This window comes from Pongo abelii, chromosome X (genome assembly GCF_028885655.2).
Source record: "Pongo abelii isolate AG06213 chromosome X, NHGRI_mPonAbe1-v2.0_pri, whole genome shotgun sequence".
Lineage (NCBI taxonomy): Eukaryota > Metazoa > Chordata > Mammalia > Primates > Hominidae > Pongo > Pongo abelii.
In genome coordinates this window covers 24184304-24199398 of record NC_072008.2, presented here as the reverse complement: position 1 = coordinate 24199398, position 15095 = coordinate 24184304, and the positions used below count along the sequence as shown (strand labels likewise).

The 15095-nt window shown below is 44.5% G+C and overlaps 1 protein-coding gene across 2 annotated transcripts in view; it reads right to left on the bottom strand.

Annotated features, from left to right (window-relative positions):
• ZFX (zinc finger protein X-linked) overlaps positions 1-9467 on the bottom strand; it is a 133842-nt gene extending 124375 nt beyond the window's left edge. The window contains exons 1-3 of one of the 2 annotated variants that reach the window (XM_054544416.1): positions 9370-9467; positions 7805-7880; positions 5771-5863 (exon numbers count right to left, since the gene is read on the bottom strand). The gene's annotated coding sequence lies outside the window, so the exon portion shown is untranslated. The remainder of the gene's footprint in view (positions 1-5770; positions 5864-7804; positions 7881-9369) is intronic. The other variant, XM_063721359.1, reaches the window with a different exon arrangement.
• Positions 9468-15095: the final 5628 nt, after the last annotated feature.

Genomic DNA, 15095 nt, shown 5'->3' with positions numbered 1-15095 from the left:
TTATATAACATTCTTGAAATGACAAAATTATAGAAATGGAGAACTGAATAGCGGTTGCTAGGAGTGAGGTAGGAAGAAAGCAGACGTGGCTACATGAGGACAACATGAGGGATCTTTGGTGATGCAACAGTCCTGTATCCTGACTGTATCAATGTTAGCATCCTGGTTGTGCTATGGTACTACAGTTTTGTAAGATGTTACCACTGGCGAACACGTGTAGAAGGTACATGGGATCACTCCTTATGAGCGATACCCAACCTTTTTGGCCCCAGGGACCTGTCTTGTGGAAGAAAATTTTTTCACAGTAGGGGGTGGGTGGTTTCAGGATGAAACTATTCCACCTCAAATCATCAGGCATTAGTTAGAGTCTCATAAGGAGTGTGCAACCTCGATTCTTCGCATGCAGGGAGTTCTCCCTTCTATGAGAATCTAATGCTCGCTCGCCTCCTGCTGTGCAGCTGGGTTCCTAACAGGCCAAGGACCGGTAAAGGTCCGCCACTGCGGGGCTGGGGATCCCTGCTGTATATGATTTCTTAGAACAGCATGTGAGTCCACAATTATCTCCTTTAAAACATTTGTTTATTTGTGTTTGTTTGTTTATTTTAGACGGAGTCTCGCTGTGTCGCCCAGGCTGGAGCGCAGTGGCGCGATCTCGGCTCACTGCAAGCTCCGCCTCCCGGGTTCATGCCATTCTCCTGCCTCAGCCTCCCGAGCAGCTGGGACTACAGGTGCCTGCCTACACGCCCGGCTAATTTTTTGTATTGTTAGTAGAGACGGGGTTTCACCATGTTAGCCAGGATGGTCTCGATCTCCTGACCTCGTGATCCGCCCGCCTCGACCTCCCAAAGTGCTGGGATTACAGGCGTGAGCCACCGCGCCCGGCACTATTTATTTATTTATTTGAGATGGAGTCTCGCTCTGTTGCCCAGGCTGGAGTGCAGTGGCGAGATCTCGGTTCACTGCAACCTCTGCCCCCTTGGGTTAAAGCGATTCTCCTGCCTCAGCCTCCCTAGTAGCTGGGACTACAGGCGCCCGCCCCCACGCCTGGCTAATTTTTTGTATTTTTGGTAGAGATGGGGTTTTATCGTGTTAGCCAGGATGGTCTCGATCTCTTGACCTCGTGATTCGCCTGCCTCGGCGTCCCAAAGTGCTGGGATTACAGGCATGAGCCACCGCGCCTGGCAGGGTGATTCAGAAATTATCTCTGCTGGGCCGGGCGCAGTGGCTCAAGCCTGTAATCCCAGCACTTTGGGAGGCCAAGGCAGGCGGATCACACGGTCAGGAGATTGAGACCATCCTGGCTAACACAGTGAAACCCCGTCTCTACCAAAAATACAAAAAATTAGCCGGGCGTGGTGGCGGGCACCTGTAGTCCCAGCTACTCGGGAGGCTGAGGCAGGAGAATGGCATGAACCCAGGAGGCGGAGCTTGTAGAGAGCCGAGATTGAGCCACTGTACTCCAGCCTGGGTGACAGAGCCAGACTCTGTCTCAAAAAAAAAAAAAAAAAAAAAAAGTTTAATTTTAAAAATAGGATGGGATACAGAGAAAGCGGTGCTTAGAGAGAAATTTACGTCTTTAAATGCCTGTATCAGAAAAGAAGGCATCATATCAATAACCTATACTTCTACCTTAGCAAACTAGAAAACAGAAGAGCAAACTACACCAGAAGTGAATATAAGAAAGAAATAATAAAGAATAATAAATAAAATATTAAGTAATAAAGTAATAAAGGTGAGAACTGAAACACAGAAAACAGAAAAAAAATAGAGAAAATCAAATAAATGAAACGTTGGTTATTTGAAAAGATCCAGAAAATTGACAAACCTTTGCTAGATTGCCACATAAAAAAGCGAGAAGGCCGGGCACGGTGACTCACGCCTGTAATCCCAGCACGTTGGGAGGCTGAGGCGGGCAGATCACGAGGTCAGGAGATGGAGACCATCCTGGCTAACACGGTGAAACCCCGTCTCTAATGAAAATACAAAAAATTAGCCGGGCGGGGGGGCAGGCACCTGTAGTCCCAGCTACTCAGGAGGCCCAGGCAGGGGAATCGCTTGAACCCGGGAGGCGGAGATTGCAGTGAGCCAAGATCGTGCCACTGCACTCCAGCCTGGCAACAGAGCGAGATTCTGCCATGTAAAAAAAAAAAAAAAAAAAAAAATCGAGAAGAGGGCCTGGCTTGGCAGCACACACCTATAGTCCCAGCTACTTGGGAGGCTGAGGCAGGAGAATTGCTTGAACCCAGGAGTTTGAAGCTGCAGTGAGCTATGATGGTGCCATTGCACTCCAGCCTGACAAGGCGAGACCCTGACTCAAAAAAACAAACAAATCAACCAAAAAAGAGAGAAGACATAAATTACCAAAATCAGGAACAAAATCTTACAGCACTACCTACACTTCACATAAAAGGATTAAAAGGCATTCTATGAATAATATTATACCCATACATTAGAAAACTTAGATGACATGAATAAATTCCTGAAAATACACAAATTACCAAAATTAACTCAACAAGCAATAGAAAATCTAAATTATGCAGAATACATCATTTTATTATACTTTGCTTTATTGCACTTTGCAGATATTGCATTTTTTACAAATGAAAGGTTTGTGGCCACCCTGTGTCAAGCAAGTCTATCAGTTCCAATGTTTTTAACAGTGTGTGCTCACTTAATGTCTCTGGGTCACATTTTTGGTAATTCTCAAAATATTCCAAGTCTTTTCATTATTATTATATCTGTTATGGTGATCTGTGATCAGTGATTTTTGATGTCACTACTGTAATTGTTTTGGAACACCAGGAACCATGTCTATGTACCCATAAACGTTATGTGTGTTCTGACCGTCCACCCACTGGCCACCCCTCGCCCTCTCCTGGGGCCTCCTTATTCCCTGAAACACAACAATATTGAAAATAGGCCAATTAATCACCCAATGATGGCCTCTAAGTGTTCAAGTGAAAGGTAGAGTCACGTATCTCTCACTTTAAATCAAAAGGCAGAAATGATTAAGCTTAGTGAGGAAGGCATGTGGAGAGCCAAGACAGGCCAAAAGCTAAGCCTCCTGTGCCAGTCAGCCAAGTTGTGAACGCAAAGGAAAACTTCTTGAAGGAAATTAAAAGTGCTACTCCAGCAAACACATGAATGATAAGAAGCAAAACAGCCTTACTGCTAATATGGAGAAAGTTTGAGTGGTCTGGATACAAGATCAAACTAGTTACAGCATTTCCTTAAATCAAACTCCATTCAATTCTATGAAGGTTGAGAGAAGTGAGGAAACTGCAGAAGGAAAGTTGGAAGCCAGCAGGGATTGGTTTATGAGGATTAAGGAAAGAGGCCATCTCCATAACAAAAAAGTACAAAGTGAACCAGCAAGTGCTGATTTAGAAGCTGCAGCAAGTTATCCAGAAGATCTAGCTAATTGATTAAGGTGGCTACACTAAACAACAGATTTATTTTCAATGTAGACAAAACAGTCTTCTATTTGAAGAAGATACCATCTAGGACATTTATAGCTAGAGAGACGTCAATGCCTGGCTTCAAAGCTTCAAAGGACAGGCTGACTCTCTTGTCCTAGGGGCTAATGTATTAATAGCTGATGACATTAACTTGAAGCCAAACTCTGGCCATTTCAAAAATCCTAGGGCCTGGGCCTGGTGTGGTGGCTCATGCTTATAAGCCCAGCACTTTGGGAGGCCAAGGTAGAAGGATCCCTTGAGGCCAGGAGTTTGGAGACCAACCCAGGCAACATAGCAAGACCCCAATTCTACAAAAAATTTAAAAAATTAGGCATGATGGAGCATGCCTGTAGCCTTAGCTACTCAGGAGGCTGAGGCAGGAAGATTCTCTGAGCCCAGGAGTTTCAGGCCGCAGTGAGGTATGATTATGCCACTGCACTCCAGCCTGGGCAACAGAGTGAGACCCTATCTCTAAAAAAAATAAAATAAAATCCTAGGGTCCTAAGGAATTGTGCTAAATCTACTCTGCCTGTGCTTTATAAATGGAATCACAAAACCTGGATGACAGCACATCTATTAGCAGCATGGTTTACTGAATATTTTAAGCCCAATGTCAAGACCTATTGCTCGTTTTTTAAACATCCCTTTCAGCCAGGTGCTGTGGCTCACGCCTGTAATCCCAGTACTTTGGGAGGCCCAGGAGGGCAGATCACCTGAGGTCAGGAGTTCGAGACCAGCCTGGCCAACATGGTGAAACCCTGTCTCTACTAAAAATACAAAAATTAGCCCGGCACGATGGCACGCACCTGTAGTCCCAACTACTCAGGATGCTGAGGCAGGAGAATCGTTTGAACTCAGGAGGCAGAGGTTGCAGTGAGCCGAGATCGGGCCACTGCACTCCAGCCTGGGTGACAGAGCGAAACTCTGCCTCAAAAAACAAAAAATCCCTTTCAAAATATTACTGCTCACTGACAATGCACCTAGTCACCCAAGAGCCCCGATGAAGATGTACAAGGAGATTAATCTGTTTTTTTTGAGACAGCATCTCTCTCTGTCACCCAGGCTGGAGTGCAGTGGCACAATTACAGCTCACTACAGCCTCAATCTCCTGTGCTCAAGCCATCCTCTCCCCTCAGGCTCCTGAGTAGCTAGGACTACAGGCCCATGTCACCATACCTGGCTAATTTTTTAATTTTTTGTGGAGATGGAGCCTCCCTATGTTGCCCAGGCTGGTCTCAAACTCCTGGGCTCAAGAGAACCTCCCACCTCAGCCTCCCAAAATGCTGAGATTACAGGTGTGAGCCATCACACCCAGCCCTAATATTGTTTTCATGCCTGCTAACACAGCATCCATTCTGCAGCCCATGGTTCAGGGAGTCATTTCAACTTTCAAGTCTTATGATTTAAGAAATACATTTCGGCCAGGCGCGGTGGCTCACGCCTGTAATCCCAACACTTTGGGAGGCTGAGGCAAGTGGATCACGAGGTCAAGAGTTCGAGACCAGCCTGGCCAACATGGTGAAACCCCATCTCTACTAAAAATACAAAAATTAGCCAGGCATGGTGGTGGGCGCCTGTAATCCCAGCTACCCAGGAGACTGAGGCAGGATAATTGCTTGAACCCGGGAGGCAGAGGTTGCAGTGAGCCAAGACTGCACCACAGCACTCCAGCTTGGACAACAGAGCAAGCCTCTGTCTTGGGAAAAAATAAAGAAATACATTTCATGGCCTGGAGCGGTGACTCATGCCTGTAATCCCAGCACTTTGGAGGCTGAGGCGGGCAGATCACCTGAGGTCAAGAGTTTGAGACCAGCCTGGCCAACATGGTGAAACCCGTCTCTATTAAAAGACATTCCATGTTTATGAATTAGAAGAATCAATATTGTCAAGATGGTACTTCCCTCCAAACTGGATCTAGAAATTTAGTGTGATCCCTAGCAAAATTCCAGAAGGTTTGGGTTTGTTTTTTTTGGGGGGGAAATTGACAAGCAGATCCTAAATGTTATATGGGAATTCAAAGGATTTCAAATAGCCAAAACAGTTTTGAACAAAAAAAGAAGACAAAGCTGAAAGATTTACGTTACCCTATTCCAATTTCAAAACTCCCTGTAAAGCCACAATCATCAAGACAGTGTGGCATATAGATCAATAGAGTAGAATTAAAGAAATTAACTTTTATACTTATGTCAACTGATTTTCAATAAAGATGCCAAGACAATCCAGTGGGGAAACAATAATCTTTTCAACAAATGCTTTGGGAGAATTAGACATCCATTTAAAAATAAAATTAGGCTGGGTGTGATGGCTCATACCTGTAATCCCAGCAGTTTGAGAGGCTGAGACAAGAGGATCACTTGAGGCCAGCAGTTTGAGATTAGCCCGAGCAACATAGTGAGACCACATCTCTACAAAATAAAATAAATAAAAATTTTAAAATGAACGTAGACCTTTACCCCACACCATTGAAAAATTAACTTACAATAGAACCAAAACTATAAAAGTTCCAGAAGTTATATGCTAAGAAGCACATGAAAAGTGCTCAACATCATTAGTCATTAGGAAAATGCAAATTTAAACCACAACAAGATACCACTACATTCCCACTAAAAGGGTTATACAGGGCCGGGTGTGGTGGCTCACGCCTGTAATCCCAGCACTTTGGGAGGCCGAGGTGGTCGGATCACGAGGTCAGGAGATCGAGACCATCCTGGCTAACACGGTGAAACCCTGTTTCTACTAAAAATAACAAAAAATTAGCCGGGCGTGGTGGCAGGCACCTGTAATCCCAGCTACTCAGGAGGCTGAGGCAGGAGAATCGCTTGAACCAGGGAGGCAGAGGTTGCAGTGAGCCAAGATTGCACCACTGCACTCCAGCCTAGGCAACAGAGCGAGACTCAGTCGCAAAAAAAAAAAAAAAAAGGGTTATACAGGCCTGGCATGGTGGCTCACACCTGTAATCCCAGCACTTTGGGAGGCCAAGGCAGGTGGATCACTTGAGGTCACGAGTTCGAGACCAGCCTGGCCAACACGGTGAAATCCCGTCTCTACTAAAAATACAAAAATTAGCCACGCGGGGTGGCAGGCGACTGTAATCCCAGCTACTCCGGAGGCTGAAGCAGGAGAATTGCTTGAACCCGGGAGGCGGAGGTAGCAGTGACCCGAGATCGCGCCACTGCACTCCAACACGGGCAACACAGTGAGACCCTGTCTCAAAAAAAAAGCGAGGGTTATACAGTAATCCCCCCTTATCTCCAAGGTTTCAGTTACCTGTGGTAAACCAGTCTGAAAATATTAAATTGAAAATTCCAGAAATAAGCAATTCATAAATTTTGAATTGTGTGCTGTTCTGAACAGCATGATAAAATACCATGCCATCTCACTCTGTCTTGCCTAGAGTGTGAACCATCCCCTTGTGCAGCATATCCATGCTGTATATACTATCTGCGCATTAGTCACCTAGTAGCCATCTTGGTTTTCAGATCAAAAAATATAGTATATATAGGATTTGGTACTAGCTACTGTTTCAGGGATTCACTGAGGGTCTTGGGATATATGCCCTGCAGGTAAGGGGGGACGACTGTAATAAAAAAAAAATACCAAGTATTAGAGACGATATTGAGAAACTGGAACCCTGGTCTATTGTTGATAGGAATATAAAATGGCACAGCCTAGCCAGGCACGGTAGCTCATGCCTGTAATCCCAGCAATTTGGGAGGCTGAGGTGGGTGGATCATTTGAGGTCAGGAGTTCGAGACCAGCTTGGCCAACACGGTGACACTCCGCCTCTACTAAAAATACAAAAATTCACTGGGCATGGTGGCGGGCACCTGTAGTCCCAGCTACTCAGGAGGATGAGGCAGGAGAATCACTTGAACCTGGGAGGCAGAGTTTGCAGTGAGCCGAGATCATGCCACTGCACTCCAGCCTGGGTGACAGAACAAGACTCCGTCTCAAATAAAATAAAATAAAATAAAATAAATAACATAACATAACATAACATAACATGAAATAAAATAACATAAAATAAAATAAAATAAAATAGCACAGCCACTTTGCAAACGTTTAGCAGTTTCTAAGTTTAACATAGACTTACCACACAACCCAACATTTCACTCTTAGGAATCTACTTAAAGCAATTAAAACATATGGCCGAGCACAGTGGCTCACGCCTGTAATCCCAGCACTTTGGGAGGCCGAGACGGGCAGATCACCTGAGGTCAGAAGTCCAAGACCAACCTGGCCAGCATGGTGAAACTCTGTCTCTACTAAAAATACAGAAATTTGTTGGGCATGGTGGCATATGTCCGTAATCCCAGCTACTTGGGAGGCTGAGGCAGGAGACTCACTTGAATCTGGGAGGCAGAGGTTGCAGTAAGCCGAGATCATGCCATTGCACTCCAGCCTGGGAAACAGGGCAAGACTCTGTCTCAAAAAAAAAAAAAAAATTAAATAAAAAAACATATGACTACACAAAGATTTGCATGTGAATGTTTATAGAGCATTATTCTTTTTTTTATTTTTTATTTTTTTATAGAGATGAGGTCTCCCTATGTTGTCCAGGCTGGTGTCTAACTCCCAGGCCCAAGTCATCCTCCCTCCTCGGCCTCCCAAATGCTGGGATTACAGGAGTGAGCCACTGCACCCCGCCTGCACTATTCTTAATAGCCAGAAAGTGGCAAGATCCAAATGTCCATCAAGTGGTGAATGGATTAAAAAAATGTGATATTTCTTTATAGTGCAATACTATTCAGCAATAAAAAGGAACAAACTATTGAGACATGCTACTACGTGGATGAATCTCAAAAAAGTTTTAAGAGGCTGGGCGCGGTGGCTCATGCCTGTAATCCCAGCACTTTCAGAGGCCTTGGTGGGCACATCACCTGAGGTCAGGAGTTCGAGATCAGCCTGGCCAACATGGCGAAACCCTGTCTCTACTAAAAATACAAAAATAAGCCGGGCATGGTGGTGCACACCTGTAATCCCAGCTACTCAGGAGGCTGAGGCAGGACAATCACTTGAACCCGGGAGGCGGAGGTTGCAGTGAAAAAATATCACACCACTGCACTCCAGCCCAGGTGACAGAGTCAGATTTTGTCTCAAAAAAAAAAAAAAAAAATTTTAAGTGGAAGAAGCCAGATGCCAAAAGACGACATATTGTAGAAGGATAAGGGAATTCTCTGGGGTGATGGAAATGTTCTGTATCTTGTTTAGGCTGCAGGATACAAGGGTGTATACAATTATCAAAACTCATCAGTTGGGCGTGGTGGCTCACGCCTGTAATCCCAGCACTTTGGGAGGCCGAGGCGGGTGGATCACAAGGTCAGGAGTTCAAGACCAGCCTGGCCCAAATGGTGAAACCCCGTCTCTACTAAATATATACAAAAAAACAGCTGGGTGTGGTGGCAGGTGCTGTAATCCCAGCTACTCGGGAGGCTGAGGCGGGAGAATTGCTTGAACCTGGGAGGTGGAGGTTGCAGTGAGCCGATATCCTGCCACTGCACTCCAGCCTGGGTGACAGAATAAGAGTACGTCTCAAAAAAAAAAAAAAAAAAAAAAAAACTCATCAAAATGAATATTCAAGATTTGTGCATTTTATTGAATATAAATTATACCTAAATAAATAACATCTTATTTGCTCAACTAAGGAAGTACCGACTGGGAAACGTTTAGCCTTAAATGTTTATACTAGAAAAAGGGCTAAAAGAAAATTAATGGGCTGGGTGCAGCGGCTCCCACCTGTAATCCCAACACTTTGGGAGGCCAAGGTGGGTGGATCACTTGAGCCCAAGAGTTTGAGACCAGCCCGGGTAACATGGCAAAACCCCGTCTCTACAAGAAATACAAAACTTAGCCGGGCATGGTGGCGTGCACCCGTAGTCCCAGCTACTTGGGAGGCTGGTGGGAGGATCACCTGGGTCTGGAGAGGTTGAGGCTGCAGTGAGCCTTGGTAGTGCCACTGCACTCCAGCCTGGGCAAAAGAGGGAGACCTGTGTCGGGGGTAGGGGGGAGAAAAATAAAATAAAATTAGTGAGTTAAGTACTTACAAAAAAAATAGCATGATAAACCCAAATAAATTAGAAGAAAGGAAATGAGAAAGGTAAGAAATCAGTGAAGTTAAAAGTACAATAGAGAGGCTTTAACAAATTCAAAAACTGGTTGTCTTTGTTTACTGTTGCTGCAACAGAATACCACAGTCTGGGTAATTTATAAAGAAAAGAGACTTATTTGGCTCATGGTTCTGGAGGCTAGAAAGTCCAAAAGCATGGTGTCGGCAACTAGTGAGGGTCTTCTTGCCGCATGGTAACAGGAGCCCACTCTCGTGATAACCAACCCACGCTCAAGATGAAGGCATTAATCCATTTATGAGGGCAGAACCCTCATGACCTAATCACCTCTTAAATGTCCCACCTCTCAACACTGTTACAATGATTAAATTTCAACATGAGTTTTGGAAGGAACATTCAAGCCATAGCAATGATCTTTTGAAAAGACTAATAAAATTTTTGAAAAATAAGCCATGAGCGCCTGTAATCCCAGCACTCTGGGAGGCTGAGGCGGGCAGATCACGAGGTCAGGAGATCGAGATCATCCTGGCTAACACAGTGAAACCCCGTCTCTACCAAAAATACAAAAAATTAGCCAGGCGTGGTGGCAGGTGCCTGTAGTCCCAGCTATTCGGGAGGCTGAAGCAGGAGAATGGCGTGAACCCGGGAGGCGGAGCTTGCAGTGAGCTGAGATCGTGCCACTGCACTCCAGCCCGGGTGAAAGAGCGAGACACCGTCTCAAAAGAAAAAAAGAAAAATAGGTCATGAGTCATATTTGATGAGAAACTTTGAGACAAGCAAAATACTGCTGGGTTATGCTTTTGAGAATGCAAACCACTGGACTAATGGGTTTTGCTGTAATTGTGCAACCCTTTGGAGAAAGTTGAAGATGATTACAAATCATGACTAAGGAGATTCTGCAATGGACAAAGGTCTTGTTTAAGTTTGAGCTATACATATTCTACATCTTACTATCACTAGTGTGTTCTTGGCTTGTTGAAGCTCCTACTGTGACATTCTTGGTATACATTTTTTTTTTTTTTTTTTTGAGATGGAGTCTCGCTCTGTCACCCAGTCTGGAGTGCAGTGATGCGATCTTGGCTCACTGCAACCTCCACCTCCCAGGTTCAAGCAATTCTCCTGCCTCAGCCTCCCAAGCTGGGACTACAGGCATGTGCCACCATGCCCGGCTAATTTTTGTATTTAGTAGAGATGGGGTTTCATCATGTTGGCCAGGCTGGTTTCGAACTCCTGAACTCAAATGATCCATCCGCCTCGGCCTCCCAGAGTGCTGGGATTACAGGCATGAGACACCACGCCCAGCCCGGTATACATATTGTTATTATTATATTTATTTTATTTTTCTTGAAATGGAGTCTCTCTCTGTTGCCCAGGCTAGAGTGCAGTGGCACAATCTCCACTCACTGCAACTTCCACCTCCCAGATTCAAGTGATTCTCCTGCCTCAGCCTCCTGAGTAGCTGGGATTACAGGTGCGTGCCACCACACCCGGCTAATTTTTGTATTTTTAGTAGAGATGGGGTTTCACTATGTTGGTAAGGCTTGTCTTGAACTCCCGACCTCATGATCCGCCCGCCTCAGCCTCCCAAAGTGGTGGGATTACAGGCGTGAGCCACCGCGCCCGGCCCTAGCCCAGTATACATATTTTTAAAGGATTTATTGTTATCTCTTTTGGAGTATAATACTCAAAGTTATGATTCCTGCTAAGTTTTGTTGTTTTTTTTTTTTTTTGGGGGGGGACAGAATTTCCCTCGTCACCCAGGCTGGAGTGCAATGGCGCAATCTTGGCTCACCGCAACCTCCGCCTCCCGGGTTCAAGCAATTCTCCTGCCTCAACCTCCTGAGTAGCTGGCATCACAGGCGCCCACCACCACGCCCGGCTAGTTTTTGTATTTTTAGTAGAGACCAGGTTTCACCATGTTGGGCTGCTGGTCTCGAACTCCTGACCTCAGGTGATCCACCTGCCTCAGCCTCCCAAAGTGTTGGGATTACAGGCGTGAGCCACCGCGCCTGGCCTCCTGCTAAGTCTTTTTATATGTTTCTTGTGGAGAATATATTATTCAATGTTCACTTGTAATAGGAAATTATATTTAGGCCAGGAGCAGTGGCTTGCGCCTGTAATCCCAGCACTTTGGGAGGCAGAGGCATGCAGATCACCTGAGGTCAGGTGTTTGAGACCAGCCTGGCCAACATGGTGAAATCCCATATCTACTAAAAATACAAAAATTAGCTGGGCATGGTGGTAACTGCCTGTAGTCCCAGCTACTCGGGAGGCTGAGGCACAATCTTGGCTGCAGTGAGCCAAGATTGAGCTACTGCACTCCAGCCTGGGCGACCGAGAGAGATTCCGTCTCAAAAAAAAAAAAAAAGTAAAAGGAATTTATATTTGATAGAAAGCATGTGTTGTAAGAAAATAAACTGTAATGGACACACCAGCTCAAAAGTGATTAACTGTAACGTATAATTTCACTACTATAGAAGTGGCATAAATTCACTTGTTAGTGTTAGATTTCTCCCTATGAGGCTGTATGAGAAAATAAAGTTGTGATTCGAAGAGATTCAGTGCTAATACTGATGTGGGGCATGTTCCTTTTACATTCCTCTTCCTTCTTGTTGAGTCAGCAATAATCAATACTGCATTTTGAATTCTCAAATCACCTTAAGTCAAAAATTATTTCCTCTCAGGGATTCCCATGAAATATTTTTGGGACCAGTATTTTCACTTTTAATTTTAACCAGGCTGAATCAAAGGTAGCTCATAGCTTTATTTCACAACAGAATGAATTCACCACAAAATATTTTAAATCATTCCCTTTGACTAACATTCAGGTGCCTTGCAATAGTTGCTATAATAAACAGTGCTGGGGCCCAGCCCTGGTGGCTTGCACCTGTAATCCCAATGCTTTGGGAGGCTGAGGTGGGACGATCACTTGAAGCCAACAGTTCCAGACCAGCCTGGGCAACAGAGGAATAAAATAAAATAAGTAAACAATGCTGGAATGAACATCCTTCTACATATATCTTTATGAACATGAACAAGTATTTATGATTCTCAGATACGAATTCTCAGTCAAAAGGTGAGACATTTTAAAACTTGATAGATATAACAGTAATATATACTCGCCTACATTGATTATAAACATTTTTAATATTTTTCGAGATAGGTTCTTGCTGTCACTCAGGCTGGGCTGGAGCGCAATGGCGCCATCTAGGCTCGCTGCAAGCGCCACTCCCAGGCTCAAGCCATCCTCCCACCTCAGCCTCCCGAATAGCTGGGACTACAGGCAGGGTCACCATGCCTGGCTTTTTTTTTTTTTTTAAATGGGGTTTTGCCATGTTGCCACTACTGATCTGGAAGTCATGGCCTGAAGCCATCCGCCCTCCTCAGCCTCCCAAAGTGCTGGGATTACAGGCACGAGGCACTGCTCTTTTTTTTTTTTTTTTTTTTTTTTGAGACACGGAGTCTTGCTCTGTCACCCAGGCTGAAGTGCAGTGGCGCCATCTGGATTCACTGCAACCTCTGTCTCCTGGGTTCAAGCGATCCTCCCACCTCAGTCTTCCGAGTTGCTGGAACTACAGGCACACGCCACAACACCCAGCCAATTTTTGTATTTTTTTTTTTTTTGAGACCGGGTTTCCCTGTGTTGCCCAGGCTAGTTTCAAACTCCTGGGCTCTACCTCGTCTTGTACGACAGTGAGACCCTGTCTCAAAAAAAAGAAAATTTTTTTAAGCCTTTCTGGATTAGATTGAATTTGTAGAAAAAAATGGCACAGTCATCTGTACATTGATCCCATCCAATATTTTCCTTATAATTCATCTCTTCTTTAGCAAAATGTGTTTTATTTATACATGAGTATTCCTGTTAAATGTATACCTGGGTAGTTTACATCTATCACATTTTGATTTGTGTGTGTGTGGTGAATAAGGAAACTAATATTAAATAATTGTGCATATTTATCTTGAACTTTGTCACCTTACTGAACTCTCCTAGCAGTTTTTCAGTTTCTGGGATGTATTTTCTAGGTGGACTCTTACACTTTGTGAAGAACATTCAATCTCTCCATAAGGTAAACTATCTTACATTCAGTCTCTTCCATTCCCAGTACTTGTATCATTTGCTAAGGCCCAGAGAAGAATGTAGAATTGTAGTAGTAGCTGACGTTCTTGTTTTAGGCCTTAATGAGAACAGAGGTGATGAATTCTGATATAATGCAAATTATTGCTTCTCACGCTCTGAATTGCATCCTAGTTATTTCATCAACCTCACAATAACCCATTTTACCCAACTGAAATATTTACCTCACCTATCACATTATGGCAAGATGTCACCATGCTCCAATGTCTCATTACTGAAAATGATTTTGAAAGTTCTTTGCTTAGTACACATTGTTTCCTTTACATCATCTCGCTTTTAAAAATCACTTTGAACTGTATCAGACACATCTCCAAGGTACTTTTTCTTTCAACCTATAATACATCCCTGTATACACAATATATTATTTTTAATACACTGCTGGATTTATTACATTTTAGTATGGACTTTGTATCTTTTTGTGAGAATGGTCTCTGGTTTTTCTGGTGTTTTGTTGTTGTTTTTGTGTAGTATTCTCTCCCAAGTTTGAGTAGTGGGGACAGAATACTTTTTTTTTTTTTTGAGAGTCTCGCTGCAACGCCCAGGCTGGAGTGCAGTGGCACAATCTCGGCTCACTGCAACCTCCACTTCCCAGGTTCAAGCAATTCTCCTGCCTCAGCTTCCTAAGTAGCTGAGACTACAGGCATGCGTCACCACAACCGGCTGAGTTTTCTATTTTTAGTAGAGACGGGGTTTTACCATATTGGCCAGGCTGGTCTCAAAACTCCTGATCTCAAGTGATCCACCCACCTTCGCCTCCCAAAGTACTGGGATTACAGGCATGCGCCTCCACGCCCGGCCAGCAGAGGTAATTTCTTTTATTATTTTTTTGAGATGGAGTCTCGCTCTGTCACCCAGGCTGGAGTGCAGTGGCACAATCTCAGCTCACTGCAACCTCCAACTCCCAGGTTCAAGCGATTCTCCTGCCTCAGCCTCCTGAGTAGCTGGGACTACAGGCACATGCCACCACACCCAGCTAATTTTTGTATTTTTAGTAAAGACGGGGTTTCGCCATGTTGGCCAAGCTGGTCTCAAACTCCTGACCTCAGGTAATCCACCCACCTCGGCCTCTCAAAGTGCTGGGATTGCAGGTGTGAGCCACCGTGCCTGGCCCAGCAGAGGTACTTTCTGAATCACCTGTTTCATGGTTATTAATCTTTTAAGGGTATCTGCTTCATTTTAGGTAATTAAATTTTTTAAAATATTATTCCCAGAAAAGCACCCATTTCACTGGAATCATCACTCTATCAAGTTTTCCTAGAAATGGGATTTGTTTTATGAGTGCAGTTATTTGCATATCCTTATTAGAATGAAAGTCACGTTGCCTCTGCAAAAACAAGCACACACAGGCATCCTCTTTGGAAGTCAGACATGAGGAAAGTACCGAGAGCTTTCCAGGTCGGCTTCAAAATGTCACAGCTAGTCTGTCTTCACGCCCGC